This window comes from Triticum aestivum, chromosome 6B, assembly GCF_018294505.1.
Source record: "Triticum aestivum cultivar Chinese Spring chromosome 6B, IWGSC CS RefSeq v2.1, whole genome shotgun sequence".
Lineage (NCBI taxonomy): Eukaryota > Viridiplantae > Streptophyta > Magnoliopsida > Poales > Poaceae > Triticum > Triticum aestivum.
The window spans coordinates 560,249,918-560,266,924 of NC_057810.1; positions in this window are offsets into that span (position 1 = coordinate 560,249,918).

Here is a 17,007-nt window from a genome sequence, read left to right on the forward strand (position 1 = left end):
GGAGATCCAAGAGGCAAGGGTTCTGCAGGGTGATCGCCGCCCACCGCGGGGCGCGGCTCATTACCCTGGAGAGGATAAGGAGTTCCGCGTCTGCATCGACATCCCAGGGCTCAATAGGGCCGCATCTCGACAGCTCTTTTGGCTGTCCCATGTCGGTCGATGCGAGGGTCCACCGCACAGCTACATTCGCATGCCCTTCGGCTTGCCGAGCGCGACTGTGGCGTTCCAGCACTGCATACAGGATGTCCTGGCGGCTTGGGAGGATAGGCACTAGGTGATCCTGGCGGAGATGGAGATACATCTTCAGGAGCCTCCCAGGCCCCCGAAGCCTCCAGAGGCTCAGGGCCAAGGCAGCTCGTGAGGGACGACTTCGGCAACGCACATCTTCCGCTACCCCAGCATCTCTTCGGCAACGGTGCCAGGTGACATCTTTTTAGTTCGTTTAGTTTGGGGGCGCCCCTCGGGCTGCATTATCCCCAAGTCGCGTGGGTCCGTCCCTGGGCATGTATCCTTTTGCATTCGTTGGAGTTGCCTAACCATCTCCCATGAACTTATCTATGATCATCGCCTGCTAGCTCCGAATCTTAACAGCCTCACGGTCTCCTTATGTTTGCTGGCTTGTCCTCTGCCTGTCCCGCAACGGGGGCTACCCAAGTTGGCATGTCGCTTGTGCTCGGGTACGTCCCTGCAATGCTGACAAACCCGTGGACCAAGCTCTAGCTCGTGGCTCGCCTCGTGCACGCCACCTCACCAGGTCCTCGATGCCTTCGTCTTCCTATGAAGGGCCCAGGGATAGGCAGTCTGCTCCATAAGGAATCACAATCTCTCCTGCCAGCTAACCTACAGGTTCACCCGAGGCCAATCTACGGGCAGACCCCGAAGGTCACCACCTTACCCCGTGATTCGCTTGCATGTTAAAGGGGGGTCCTGAGCATCGCACCTCAGGAGCTCCTACTGGCTCTCCAGCCCTCACCCCTGGCCTTGACCATGGCATTGCGACCTGGCATACCAGCGGCGGCCGGGCCTGCTCGAGGGCCGGGACCCGAGGACATAGAGCACCTAGGCAAGCAAGTGAAGAGGGTGATCGTCGTGGGCCCCACCTAGTGACGCTACCACAGATGCATGAATGGGCACCACTCAGGGAAATCACGACGAGTCTGCTAAAAGATAAGTCACACGCGCCGTGAGATGGGACTCGCAACCCGCTCGCCCTAGCCTCACACTCCTACTCTGGCAGTTTCACTCCCCTTTCCGTTTCTTGGGCAGCTTCTTGCACGCCAAGGGGGACCTCGTGAGCATCGCGCCTCTCGAGCTCTCACCGGACCTCGGGCCTCTCACCTCCTAGCCTTGACCATGGCATCACAACCTGATATACCAACGACGGCTGAAGCCTGCCTGGGGACTGGGACCCGCCGGTGTAGAGCACTACGCTACCTAAGGGAAAGAAAGGGGGGATCATGCCAGATTGGGACACGTGATTTCATCATAAAACCAAAAGAGCAATGCTGGAATTAAAATGTTTCGATCCTTACATGCCCCGCGGGGCTAGTTCTAATTCTGCGCAGGGAAGCAAAAGGAGAAAGACTTCGACTAGGCCAGCGCGGATCACCGATGACGCCGAGCGGCAGCCGCTGCCGCGCTCCGACCGCGGTGGGAGCTTGGTGGCACATAGCTGTCATCGCTAGACTCCGAAGATTCGCTGGGCTTAGGAGGATCGCTGGAATCCCAAGAGGCGCCGCTACTACTAGAGGAGGTGCTGGCAGGGATGGAAGTAGATCTAGCGCCCTTGATCACGTTCCGTGGGCTGCTTCCCCCGGGGTAACACTCTAGCCACTGGCCCTCCTCGTCGAAGACCTTGAAGAACAGAGTGGAGGTGCCGCCGTATTCGAAGTGGATCGCGAGGGCCCCCACTGCTCAGCAGGCTCGGGCGGCCTCGTCCCATCCGCGGGTCATGAATACATCCCCAGGGGGCACCATGTTGACCTCAGCCTTAGTGGCCAGGCTGCAGCACCCGGCGTGCTGTAGCCACAACTCAATTGGCCCCCTCGGTGGCAGCTCATCGGCAAAGAACCTCGGGAGCCGGATCCACGAGTCGGGCGGCATCACCGCCCACACCACGAACTCGTGCGAGCTGCCCTCGGCATGAGTCCGCGGCTCGGCGGGCAGGACGGTGGCCGCTCATCCTTCGCCGACTGGGATCGCTCGACGGCGTGTGTCATCATCTTGTGCGCGGGCGTACAGGGGAAGAGGAAAACCGGGAGGAGGCATCGATTGCCAAGGCCTGGTCACCTCCCGCCTCATGTCGGCATCGCAAGGAAGGCGGAACCGTTTCTTCGGTGGGAGAGGATCAAGCCCCTCTTGAGGGGCCTTTCCTTTCCCAGCCGCAGAAAACCTTCTCATTGGCGCCATAGAAGCAAGATGGAGAAGGAGAAGAAACAAGCAGCAGGAAGACGGAGGAAGAGATGAGTGAGGGGGCTCTGCCCCTCCCCTCATTTATAGCCGGAGGAAGGCCAACCGCCGGCCTCCACGACCTCGCGCAATGATGATCTTCTGCATGTAGCATTGACTTGTCAAGTCGAACGGTTGCCGAGTCAGCATGGGGAAGTGAAGACGCCCGCGTCCCATCAATCGCCACACGTCATTCAAGGCCGCAGGCGGTTAGGGCCCGCGGCGCTCCGCACTTGCCCCTTGGCTTCACCTAGAAGCCAAGTCCGAGCGCGCCTTGGGCCTGGGGGCTACTATCGGTGTTCTGGATACGGGGGGTACCCAGACTTGCCTGCCTGCGACCCACTACACGACTCCATCACCGGCCTGGTACATCCCAACTTTAGCATCTATAGCTCAAGACCCTCGCGAGGGGCCAAGCCTCGCGAGGCGGACGACGCCAAGACCCCCGAGGGGATCGGCCTCCTCAGGCTGGCTCCCGAGGGGCGGAGAGTTCTATGCAAGGTGCACCTCACGAGGCTCAGCTGACATGAGCCATGATGACCAAGGCCAGGCGGGCGCTAGACGGGCGCCAGCGAGCGCAGAGCGCCAGTTTCCTCTTTGGTGCAAAGGAGGCAAGTGGCAGGCGTGGAGTCCCGAGGAATCATCCAAAGGTTTCCATTCTGGTGCAACAAGACCAAGACCGCCAGGCGGCAGGGTGGAGGTCATCACCGAGCCCACCGCAACGTCACGACCAGAGGCTTTTCACAGGAGAAGACCACTTTTAGTTAGGGTAGGATGTACTACTTGTCCCCCTTCAAATCTGGCCGTTGTGGGATCCCTTCTCGCCAACATTTGGGAAGAGGACCAAGGCCGCTATAAATAGGACTTAGCCACTGTCGGTGTCAAAACCGGTGGATCTCGGGTAGGGGGTCCCAAACTGTGCGTCTAAGGCTAATGGTAACATGAAGCGAGGGACACAATGTTTACCCATGTTCGGGCCCTCTCGATGGAGGTAATACCCTACTTCCTGCTTGATTGATCTTGATGATATGAGTATTACGAGAGTTGATCTACCACAAGATCGTAGAGGCTAAACCCTAGAAGGTGGCCTATGATTATGATTGTTCTTGTCATACGGACTAAACCCTCCGGTTTATATAGACAAGGAGGGGGCTAGGGTTACATAGAGTCATTTATAGAGAAGGAGATCTACATATCCGAATTTGCCAAGCTTGGCTTCCACACAAAGGAGAGTCCCACCCAGACATGGGACGAAGTCTTCAATCTTGTATCTTCATAGTCCAACAGTCCGACACAAGTACATAGTCCGGTTGTCCGAGGACCCCCTAATCCAGGACTCCCTCAGTAGCCCCTGAACCAGGCTTCAATGACGATGAGTCCGGCGCGCAGATTGTCTTCGGCATTGCAAGGCGGGTTCCTTCTCCGAATACTCCATAGAAGATCTTGAACACGAGGATCGTGTCCGGCTCTGCAAAACAAATTCCACATACCACTGTAGAGAGTACAATATTCCACAAATCTAATCTGCTGACAACTTTTCACAGCGTGACATCACGCCACGGCCCGGTCATTATTTGAACCGTTTTCTCAACCAGCTATTGCATATATTGCGAGGCGGTTTCCTTGGCATGTCTTGTCGAAGCAGAGATCGTGTCCCCTTATCACGGGATTCTCAACAATACGGTATGGGTAACCCAAACGCGCCATCAACATGACGCTTGGGGAATAAGCGAGTTTGCGGGGCAAGTGGGGAGGCGCATGGTTTCTACTGCCTTTATAAAGAGATAAGGATTCACCTTTCTCCACCCATGCCTTCTTCTTCCTGTGCTCATCCATTCCCCCTCGCTCGAGCTCTAGCGCCCAGGCCTTCTCCCTCTCTGCAAAGTTATTCCAAGCATGTCCAGAGCGGGAGGCAAGTGGATGGCCTCCTCCGTTAAGGAGGAGGACATCACAAAGCTTCGGGAGGTCGGATACCTAGCCGCAGACATTGCGCACCGGCTCCCTACCGAAGGGCAGATCGTCCCTACCCCGAAGCCTCAGGAGAGGGTAGTGTTTCTCTCTCACTTAGTCTGCGGACTGGATTTCCCCCTCCACCCATTTGTCCACGTGATCATGTTCTACTATGGGCTGGACTTCCATGATCTGGCCCCCAATTTCATCCTCAACATCTCGGCGCTTATGCGTGTGCGAGGCCTTCCTCTGCATTACGCCCCACTTTGGCCTATGGCTGAAGACCTTCAACGTGAAGCCAAAGGTGGTGGTTGTCCAGCAAGCGGAGTGCGGAGGCGCCATGGTAGACAAGATGTCCAATGTCACTTGCCCTAAGGCTCCTATGTGGAGACCGTGAAGGGGTGGCAATCGGGGTGGTTCTACATCACCGAGCTGCACGACACCAACTAGGCAGCGGCTCCTGAATTTCGATCCGGCATCCCCATGCGGCTCACCTCCTGGAAAAAGAAGGGCTTAGCCTGGGGCTCATCAGTGGAGCTGACCGGACTCCAGACCTGTATCAAAAATATGATAAGCAAGAAAATCAAGCTTGTCAACGTAGTCCGGGTCATGCTCTTCCGCCAGATCCTTCCGTGTCAGAGACGGGCTTTCAATATGTGGGAGTTTGACCCGTCCGAACACCAGACGCCGCGAGAGCTCTTCGACATGACGCACAAAGACATCTGGAAGGTGTTGTTTAAGGCCGCCGAGGTACCTCCTCCCATAACCGAGGATCGCGGACTCAGCGCAAAGCGCCCCACCAATCCGATAAGCTATTTATATTTTGCGAGATGTTCCTTTCTCCAGCATATTCGTGGGAGGAATCTAAGCCTCCACGCCAACTCAACAGGACTGGGTAGCGCTAGCGGAGCAGATTGACTTCCAGCTCCACTACCTGAAGATCCAGCAACGGCTCTCTTAACGGAGATGCTGTTTCCGGTGCCCTATGAGGTGCCGGGGAAGAAGGCCAAGAAGAAGGTCGCGGGGACCAAGAAAGGTCTCCGGCGCAAGGCTGTATCGGACTCATCGCCCGAAGACACCAAAGCGCGCTCCTCCAATGAAAACGAGGAGGAGGAAGAGGAAATCCCTCCCCCAACCGGGGGGAGAAGAAAAGGAAGGTCGCCCCGTCTGGGGAGGCCGAAGGGTCCAAGAAGGGAAAGACCCTCCCTCCGGACCACTCCACCACAGCCGCCTACAGCGACGAGGAGTGGTTGTCCAGGGACAAGCCCCTGGCGAAGTCGTAAGTATCCGGACACTATAATACTTCTGGTATGTTTTGCTTTATTGCTTCTTATCATGCTAAACATTCTCGTGCAGTCCGGCCAAAGCCCACATCGACGTATCCTCTTCGGATGGTTCTCTGGGCCTGTCGGCGATGAATAATGATTCACTCCTGACAACCTCCTCCCCCAAGCTCGCGGACGACACCGAGGTGTTGTCTCAGAGGATACCGGACCAGGGGGAGACAGTTTTGGAGACACCCCAAGGCGAAATCCTAGATGCCAGGCACATGGGAGGGAAGACCCCCATGGATTCTGATGACGGGGGCCGCAACAAGTCGGGCCCCCAGCCGGATTCTATGTCGGAACCCTCAGTGGTTCCGGATTCAGGCAGACAGCCTCTCACTAAGGGAGGCGAGCTGCCTGTGCCGATGACCTCTGTCCATCCGGAGGCATCGGACAACTTGCTGGAAGCGCTTCGGGGCGCTTCCATTGATGAAGAACACCGTACTCTTATGAGTATGGTGATTGAGAAGGTCCGGTCCGCCAAAAGCGAATTGACCGAAGCCTGCGCCAGCCTCCTAACAGGCTTTGAGGTAAGTAATAAAATTGTAAGAAAGTGTCACAGTATAGACAGTAGCCCCTGATGCTCTGTTTGGTGTTTGGAAAGAAAGGCCGAATAGAGGATCAAATAACATCCGCAGGAGTCTAATCAGAATATGTCTATGTGAATAAGCAGGCGTCGCAGCTGGCCGCTGCCGCTCGTACTGCGGAGGTCTCCGGACTGAAGCGGGACCTAGAGCGGATCGAGGAAGAGCTCGGCCTCATGAAGAGGCAGCTCGAGGAGAACAAAGGTAAGCGATACCATGTCTGTATATTGATAAAAAATGGTTTCAGCTCATAAAAGCGTCATGAACTTTAATAGGGGCCACGACCGAAGTGGCGGCCCTTAAGAAGGCGTTGTCCGAGGCCGAAGACAAAGCGGCCAAGGAGCGCACCGAGTGTTAAAAACAAGAGGCCCGTGTCGATGAGGTCCAGCAAGAGCTCCAGGATTTCGTCAAAAAATATGAGTCCTTGGAGCGTAACTCTAAGACGCGAGAGTCCGAGCTTGCTGAGGCCCTCCAGAGCGTGCGAGACGCCAAAGCCGAAGCCCAAAGGGCCCTCCAAGAGATTCAGGCGCCAAGAAGATAGCGACGGGTAAGGCATTCATTATGCAAAGCAAGCATGTGAAGGAAACTTTCCTTTTACTTACCCGAATTCGGAGCTCTCCAGGAGCATTCGCAGATCTACCGCGCGGCATATCGGATGCCGCGGAGTTCTACTAGGCCAAAGAAGGGAGCTCGACGGAGAAGTTGTTCTGGTCTCAATATACTGGGACCGAACATACGATGCCCTTGAGCGACCAGCTGAAGCACACTACAAAAAAATACACTTCCGTGATGATACGTGTTTGTCACAGTAGGTCGTGTTTTTTGTCATGCATGTACATCCATGACGATTTTATGACAGAATCAAGATAGTCATACATGTGTTGTCGTAGAAGTGTTCCATGACATTACCAAAACTATCATCACGGAAGTGTCCACTTCCATGACGATAAATCTCGCATCACAGAAGTGCTTTCGTCAAGGGTGACCGACACGTGGCATCCACCCCCTGTTATTCTGCGGCGACGGCAGCGGAGCAGAACCAGTGAACCCTCGTACTCCTCTCCGCGTGTGCATCCACTTCCGTGTCTTCCCCGGCTTCGTGTCGTCCCCTTCCTAGGCCTCGCCGTCGTCCACCGCCGTGGTGCTCTCGGCGCGGCGTGGTCAACGTGCTCAAGGAACGACTTCCATCGGACATGGACTGTACGTGGAGAGGCTAACAGCTGGGTCCACGGCAGCCGCAAGGAAATGCCTCCTTATTACGTGCAAAATAATTATTCCTCCACCTGACAGCGGGGACCCACCGGACGGGCCACCGTATTTCGCGAAAAAAATGATTCGCCCCCTGACTGCTGGGACCCACGAGCTACATCTTCGCATGCAAGAAAGTGCGTCCAAAAAAACGATTCACCCCCTGACTGCTGGGACCCACCAGCTACATCTTCGCACGCAAGGAAGTGCGTCCGAAAAAAAACAATTCGCCTCCCGACTACTGGGACCCACCGGCTACACCTTCGCATGCAAGGAAGTTCGTCCGGACAAAAAAACAATTCGCCCCCTGACTGCTGGGACCCAGCAGCTACACCTTCGCACGCAAGGAAGTGCATCCGGGACAAAAAAAACGATTCGCCCCCCCTGACTGCTGCGACCCAGCAGCTACACCTTCGCACACAAGGAAGTGTGTCTTGGCAAAAAAACCAAAACGATTCGCCCCCTGACTGCTGGGACCCACCAACTACATCTTCGCAGGCAAGGAAGTGCCTGACAGTCGGGACCCACCTGGTCGAAGCGTACGTAGCGTTGTCATCCTGGTCGCGAACGTGTACGTACATACTGGTCGATGTAGAGGCGCGATCATGTCGTAGTAGAGGCACGCACGTGTCGTAGTAGAGGCGCGCACATAGCATGTACACGTACGTACAACGTCGAGGGTGCAAGAAAGAAAATACGGCCACGTACGTACATACGGGCAGGGTCTTGAACGCCTAATCGTGCATACGTACATGGCTGGGTCGGAACGGAGAAACAGCGCCGTCGTCATGTTCATGAGGAGCCAACCGGCTGGGTCAGAACGGAATGTGTGGTCGTGTTCATCGGGAGGGCTTGGACAAAACAGGCGATGGAAACGAGGCCTGGCGTACTGCACAAAGGAGAAAACGGACCTCCTACATTCGGAATGGGGTCCTGTTGATCGGGAGGGGTGTGGCCTACCGCAAAATGGAGGAAACGGACCTCCTACGGTCGAAATAGGGGTCTTGTTGATCGGGAGGGGTGTGGCGTACCGCAAAATGGATGAAACGGACCTTCTACGGTCGAAACGGGGGTCCTATTGATCGGGAGGGGTGTGGCGTACCGCAAAACGGACGAAACGGACGTCCTACGGTCGAAACGGGAGGGGGGGTGTGGCGTACCGCAAAACGGGACTCCACGAGATACTGTTCATCTCCACCGTCGACCTCCTCCAGCCTCCACGGGCTACTGTCGACCTCCTCCAGCCTCCACGGGCTCCTGTTCATCCAGCCTCCACCGCGCGCTACTCCACCGGCTACTATTCAACCACCCCTCCACGGGCACCCCTCCACCGTGTACTGTTCATCCAGCCCTCCACACCACAGGGTCCTATTCAACCACCCCTCCACCGTCTACTGTTCATCCAACCCTCCACACCACGGGGTCCTGTTCATCCAGAGACAACGCCACCGCTCACTGTTCATCCAACCCCCCCCTCCCCCCGCAATGCTCACTGTTCATCCAATCGATCGGCTTCAGTTAGCAGCAGTAGCGAAGGAATCGCTCCATCGGGTTCAGTTAACAGCCATCGATCGATCGCTCGGGTTCAGTAACGCGTAGCCTGCAGTGCAATCGCTCGGGTTCAGTTAGAGCCAATGCCTCGCACGTGTACGAGAGAAACGCGCATCGCTCGGCCCCCGACCTCCCACCGTAACCGGCAACTCCTCGAAATTTTCCTCCCCCTTGCTTCTACCATGGTTTTTTCCGTCATGGACGGCCCAAAGGATGTCATGCAGCTGAGTCTCCGGCCCGCCCAGGACCAAAAGCCCATTTTCTGTCATTATTTTTTGTCATAGAAGTAGGAGCCCACCACATCTATGATGATAGTTATGTCACAATTATCGTCATAGAAGTGTCATATGTATGACAGAAAAAAATTCGTTCGGCCCAAAATGTCACGGATGTGTCTTTTTTTGTAGTGGCAACTAGTCAAATTGCACAAGGCGGTCGAACTGTCCATGAAGGATCTTATAGTCCGGATGTGGCCTGCCGAGCCCTTGCCCAGCAGCTACTTCGGCCTTGTGAAGCGGCTTGTAAATGCCTGCCCGCGGCTTGAAGTCATAAAGCGGCCAGTCTGCATTGAAGGTGCGTGCAGGGCCTTCGCCCGGGCGAAAGTGCACTAGGCGAAGATGGATGCTGAGAAGCTGGTGACGGAGGGGCCGCCGAAGGGCAAGGAGCACCGCCACCCCGAAAAGTATTATGATAGTGTCCTGAAGGGCGCCCGCCTTGTGGCGGAGGAATGTGCTAAGGATGTAATCCTGTAATATGAAAATGAGTTCATTTGCGCTATATAACGCTTGTTGATTTAAAATATTACCTTATGTGCGGCCGTTTATAAAATCTGAGAGTTGGCCAGTCATCGGCTTCTGCCCCTATGTAACTAGTACCGGGGTGTTCGGGATAAATCTAAACACTCTTTATCCAAATTTTTGGTCCTTTAAGGGGGTGTTTAGCGCAACGAACAAGGCAATCGGACTATACAGCTTTATCACTCTCACTTAGCCATAGAAGTCTATAATTTTAAATTTTGGCGTAGCCCCTGGTATTCGGAAGGCCGAACTTGGGGTGCTATACATGCCTAGATCGGACAAGGCCGATTCCTGGCCCGAAGCGAAAAAAACTTTAAGGATTTGAGACCTCTCGAACAGCGACCAGCTCTCGCTGCATCAAGATAGTCAGTTTTTGGCTTTATCTACTGAGGTGCTCGTCCGGAAGAACCGGGACACAATCACAGTAGTCCTCCCTGTGCCACCTTAGCCAATGTAGCAGAACGTAAGGCAGCAAAACATGGGAGCCGGGCAAACCCAACTATTGACCCAAGACATGATTGGAGCTGATGCATATAATGCTATAAGTTTGGGGTGCCGCACTATCGAAAGTATTCGGACTTTTCTTGCCGTGTTATGGGGTACACTGAAGCCCCTGGCGGACTGAACATACCAGAATGTACTGGTGCAATTTGTAATAAATAAGCAGTCAAGGAAAAAGATAAATAAATGTAATAATAAGCTGACGTTGTACATTATTTTCCATTGTTATTTGAATAGTACGTCAAGGCGTACGTATACAAGCAGTGCGATAAGCAAAATAGGACTATTTGACATGTCATGACCAAAGGCGAGCTGCGTGTTGGTATGTAAAACAGGTATAGCGATCGTTATCAGAGACCACCTAGGGATTCCTTTGTACGTCAAAGCTCCTTGCTTCCTTGGTGTTTCCATCCCATGATGGGTCCAATAGTCAGGTTACCGGAGGAGCCTCCAAAAAATAGAGACCTGAAAGAAAGAAAAAGGGTGAAAGTGTACGGGTCCTCGGGCGGTTGAGCCGCATTGTGGGTCGCATTGTAGTCGTGCTTCCGCCTATGCCCATGGTATTTTAAGTGCGTAATTATGTACGCGCGGTACAAATTTCATCGCTTGACTGGGACTAGGACGGATGCCGAATTGCTAGGCGAGCTTCGGACGATCCTGTTGCAGAGTACTTCAGACTCGCTTAGCGGTGTCCGGGGGTTTTATTGTCGAGTTGGAGATCTGCCTAAGAAGGCTGCTATGTACTTCTGCTGCGAGGGTTGTAGTGTGCTCCTCTGTACGGATGGAGCGCTCTGTGTTTCCATTAACTATTATAACCCCGCAAGGTCCGGGCATCTTGAGCTTGAGATACGCGTAATGTGGCACCGCATTGAATCGAGCAAATGCGTTTCGTCCTAGTAGTGCATGAGAACCACTACGGAAGGGGACGATATCAAAGATTAACTCCTCGCTTCGGAAGTTGTCCGGGGATCCGAAGACCACTTCTAATGTGATTGAGCCTGTGCAACAGGCCTCTACACCTGGTATGACACCTTTAAAGGTGGTTTTGGGTGGTTTGATCCTTGAGGGATTGATGCCCATTTTGTGCACTGTATCCTCATAGAGCAGGTTCAGGCTGCTACCACCGTCCATAAGGACTCTTTTGAGGTGGAATCCATTAATGATGGGGTCGAGGACCAACGCGGCCGAACCGCCATGACGGATGCTGGTCGGATGGTCCCTTCGATCGAAAGTGATCGGACAAGAAGACCATGGGTTGAACTTTGGGGCGACTGGCTCCATCGCATAGACGTCCTTTAGTGCATGCTTCCGTTCCCACTTGGGAATATGGGTTGCGTATATCATGTTTACCGTTTTCACTTGGGGAGGAAATTTCTTCTGTCCTCCTGTATTCGGTGGCCGGGGCTCCTCGTCGTCGTCGCTATGCAGCCCCTTTTCCTTGTTTTCGGCATTCAACTTGCCGGCCTGTTTGAACACCCAGCATTCTCTGTTGGTGTGGTTGGCTGGTTTGTCGGGGGTGCCGTGAATTTGACACGAGCGATCGAGTATGCGGTCCAGACTGGACGGGCCCAGATTGTTTCTTTTGAATGGCTTTTTCCGCTGACCGGACTTAGAGCCACTGAATCCGGCGTTGACTGTCGTGTCTTCGGCGTTATCACCATTGTTGTGACGCTTGTGTTTGTTGCTTCGGGGCTTGCCGTTGTTATCTCTGGCATCTGAAGTGCCAGGATTTCTTGATGTGCTGTTGCTATGAGCCAGCCAGCTGTCCTCGCCCGCACAAAAGCGGGTCATGAGTGTCGTGAGGGCTGCCATGGACTTCGGCTTCTCTTGGCCGAGGTGTAGGGCGAGCCACTCGTCGCGGCTGTTATGCTTAAAGGCCGCTAGGGCTTTAGCATCCGGACAGTCGACAATTTGGTTCTTTTTAGTTAGGACCCGAGTCCAGAATTTCCTGGCTGACTCTCCGGGCTGTTGGGTTATGTGACTTAAGTCATCAGCATCTGGAGGTCGCACATAAGTGCCCTGGAAGTTGTCAAGGAATGCGTCTTCCAGATTCTCCCAGCTGCCAATGGAGTTTGCCGGCAGGCTATTCAGCCAATGCCGAGCCGATCCTTTGAGTTTTAGTGGGAGGTACTTGATGTCATGTAGATCATCGCCGCTGGCCATGTGAATGTGGAGAAGGAAATCTTCTATCCATACCACAGGGTCTGTAGTCCCATCGCAGGGCTCGATATTAACGGGCTTAAACCCTTCTGGGAATTAATGATCCATTACTTCGTCACTGAAGCATAGGGGGTGTGCGGCGCTCTGTTGTATTCAGCCCGACCGGATTTGTTTTTAGTATATCCGGCATGACGGTCATCATCACACGTTGGGGCGCTCCCCCGTGATCTGTAGATCGATCTTGACTGCCCTGCTTTGTTTTCCAATTTGTCTTGCACGTCATGCATGTAGCCCCGGGCCTTCGTGTTTTTGCTTGTTTGGCGACGGGGTGCGGGCTGGTGTTTAGTTTGATACGCTGCTTTATCTCAGCCACGAGGTGGTCGGTCTACCGCATCCTGCACTTGTAGTGTAGGCTCTAGGGCCTCCTCCTCGAATCGAGGTAACAACCTGCGCTTTGGGTAACTTTTGGTTGGGCGCTCGAGTCCTTATTCCTTGGCTGCCAGGACCTCGATCCATCTATCAGTTAGCAGATCTTGATTAGCTTGAAGCTGCTGCTGCTTTTTCTTCAGGCTTTTTGCAGTGGCTATAAGCCGACGCTTGAAGCGCTCCTGCTCGATGGGGTCATCAGGCATGATGAATTCTTCGTCGCCGAGGCTCACCTCGTCTTCGGAGAGGGGCATGTAATTATCATCCTCCGAGTCTCCATCCATTGCCTGTTTATCAGGGCTAACTTGCCCATCCTCCTGTCCGGCTTGCTTGAAGCTTGGCTGGGCGGGATTGTTTTCGTCTTCGGCACCATCCGGAGTGCTGTTGTCTCTTGTGCCGGTATCGCCATTTTTGCTATGGCGGGGCTTAGAGCGGCGCCGTCGGCGCTTAGATTGCTTCTCGAGGGGATTATCCTCTGTTGCCTCGTTGCCATTGCTTTCTTTGGGCGTGTCCACCATATATATATCATATGATCAGGTGGCTGTCCAGCGCCCTGTGGGAGGTGGTTCTTGTTCTTCTCCTGCATCGTCGTCCATACCGTCGATGTCTTCAGAGTCGAAATTAAGCATGTCAGTTAAGTTGTCGACAGTGGCTATTAAGTGGGTGGTGGGTGGGAATTTCTTCGTCGTCCGCTTCCCACTCAAGCCGGACATAGTTCAGCCAAGAGTCTCCTAATAAGGAGAGAGATTTCAGTGAATTTAGCATGTCTCCCAAGGGCGAGTGCTGAGCGATATCCGCGGAGGTAAACTCCATGATCGGTGCCCAATCGGATTTGATAGGCACGGATGCACGCGGTTCAGAGCCTATGGCCGGAGACGAGTCTGAGGGTCCGATGACATAGACCTCATTGGAGGCGAAGTCTGTGTTCGGCTCTAACGCAACTGAGTGTGCGGCCTCCGTGGCAGGGTCCATCCACCCGTCCTCGGATGGCACGATCTGCTCCGGATTAAGAGCTGGGGCAACCACAGGTGTGATCTCCTGAACACCGTCCGATGGTAGATCTAAGTCATGCTCCTTGTGACTGTTCGGCACACCTGTCATGGGCTCGAATCTGTCGAAGATCAAGTCTCTGCGGATGTCGGCGGTGTAGTTCAGGCTTCCAAACCTGACCTGACGGCTAGGGGTATAGCTATCGATCTGCTCTAGATGGCCAAGCGAGTTGGCCCGCAGTGCGAAGCCGCCGAATACGAAGATCTGTCCGGGGAGGAAATCCTCACCCTGGATTGCATTGTTGTAGATGATTGAAGGAGCCATCGAGCCTTATCGTGACGACATAGTGGAACTCTCAATGGAAGCACCAATGTCGGTGTCAAAACCGGCGGATCTCGGGTAGGGGGTCCCGAACTGTGCGTCTAAGGCTAATGGTAACAGGAGGCGGGGGACACAATGTTTACCCAGGTTCGGGCCCTCTCGATGGAGGTAATACCCTACTTCCTGCTTGATTGATCTTGATGATATGAGTATTACAAGAGTTGATCTACCGCGAGATCGTATAGGCTAAACCCTAGAAGCTGGCCTATGATTATGATTGTTCTTGTCCTACGGACTAAACCCTCCGGTTTATATAGACACCGGAGGGGCATAGGGTTACATAGAGTCGTTTACAGAGAAGGAGATCTACATATCCGAATTTGCCAAGCTTGCCTTCCACACAAAGGAGAGTCCCACCCAGACACGGGACGAAGTATTCAATCTTGTATCTTCATAGTCCAACAGTCCAGCACAAGTACATAGTCCGGCTGTCCGAGGACCCCCTAATCCAGGACTCCCTCAGCCACCACTAGAGAGGGGGGGACGAATAGGGCAAAGCCATTCCACCTCACCAGCTCTCTCGAGCTCAAGAACACCTCACCTTCTGAGGCCAGTTCGTCCACTATACTAGTTCATCCTCAGCCCTTTGAGGCAATCCACCAAAACGCTGGAGTAGGGTATTACACCGCAAGGTGGCCCGAACCAGGATAAACTTTTGTGTCTCTCTGTCCCTTTGAGCTCGATGCGCTAGGCTTAGGAAGATGGTGAGTAGGCAGGCTGGGTAGTTGAGATCTCCGCACGCACCCTAGAGTTTGAACCTAGAAAGGGTTTGCGAAACCCGAAATCCGACACTTGCCTTTTCGATCGTTGTTATTTTTTGTGCTGGCCTTCTTAAGGCAAACCTATTTAACTTATGTATGTACTAAGATATTGTTGCGTCCGCTGACTCTTGTGTATTCGAGTTGATGTATTCGAGCCCTCAAGGCCCCTGGCTCGCAATATAAAGCTTGTATTATTTTATTTTGTGTCTAGATTTGTGTTGTGATATCTTCCCATGAGTCCCTAATCTTGATCATACACATTTGCGTGTATGATTAGTGTATGATTGAATCGGTGGCGTCACATATTTAGAATAATTTTTTGCATCTTTCTTTTCAATAAAAGTGGCAAGGATAGCCTTTACCACGCTTATTTTGCAAGTCGACATGTTGTTGTTTCAAAATAGAAAGTTTATCACTGTTGCAAAAATTCCCGAGAAAAATTAGAATGTGATAAAATGTTGAAATGTTTTGCATAGTAAGCTATAATAAATTTTCTATAGTGTGGTAATTTTTCAGAATTTTTGGAGTTAGGGAAGTATGATGAATCTTGGATTCTTTACAGACTGTACAGTTTTGGCATATTGTTGTTATGGTTGCATTGTTTGCATATGTTTGCTTCTTTAATGATTATATTTGAGGATATGAGTATTAATTATGCAGAGGCATTTAGTATGCATGTCAAATAATAATTTTAATGATTTGCTACAGTAGAGAATGATAAGGTTTTGCATTGATTTATACTAACTTATCTCACGAGTTCTTGTTGAGTTTTGTGTGGATGAAGTTTTTGAGATTTAGGGAAACCATGATATGAGAGGAATTAAGGAGACATAAGATCTCTAGCTTGGGGATTCCCAAGGCATCCCAAGATAATATTCCAAGAAGTCTTAAGCATCTAATATTGGGGATGCCCCGGTAGGCAACCCACCTTTCCTCTTCAACAATTATCGGTTAGTATCGGTTGAGCCTAAGTTTTTGCTTCTTCACATGAGTTGTGCTATTCTTGGAATGCCATTTTATTTTGTTTTGCTTACTATTTTAATAAAATACTTAGATCTAAAACTTTTAAATAAGATAGAGTCCTCAAATAGCTACCCATTTACATAACTACTCGCTTGATCTTCACTTATATCTTTTTGGAGTAGCTTGTCATTTACTCTTGTGATTCACTTATATTCTATGAGTAAATTGTTGAATGAATTGAATATCATGAAGTTGAAATTGTATGTTCATATCATGCCTAGTGGTAGCTTCACATTGGGTTTAGAAAGTGAAATATTTTGAAGCTTGACAATCACAATATCGGTCATACAAGCAATTCATGAATGATTAGTAGAAGGAAGAGAACTTTCACATGCAAATACACTATCTTGGAAATCTTTTGGGATTGTGAGCCCCCATAAAATATTATATGCCAAAATTGTTGACGTTGGACAAGGAAGACAACATAATGATTTATGTTTGTTCATATTCACATAGAAGTTATATTGTCATCACCCTTGAGGTGAATACGTTGGGAGGCACATATATCCAGTTGGATATGGCTAGCATGAGTTATTATTGTTGACATCACCCTTGAGGTGAATACATTGGGAGGCAAAATTATAAGCCCCTATCTTTCTATGTGTCCGGTTGAAATGTTTTGCTCATGTGTATGCGGTGAGTGTTAGCAATCATAGAAGACTATATGATGGTTGAGTATGTGGAGCTCTTACTTAGACTCTGTTGAATAAGTTGAATTGCAATTGTTTGGTGACTAAGAATATAGGTTTTTGAGTTTCAAGAGAATTCATTGTTTGAACCTTAACATGTGAATTGGTTGCTACTTTGTCATGATGAGTTTTATGATAAAGAGTTGTTGTTATGATGCTAGGGAAAGTGGTTG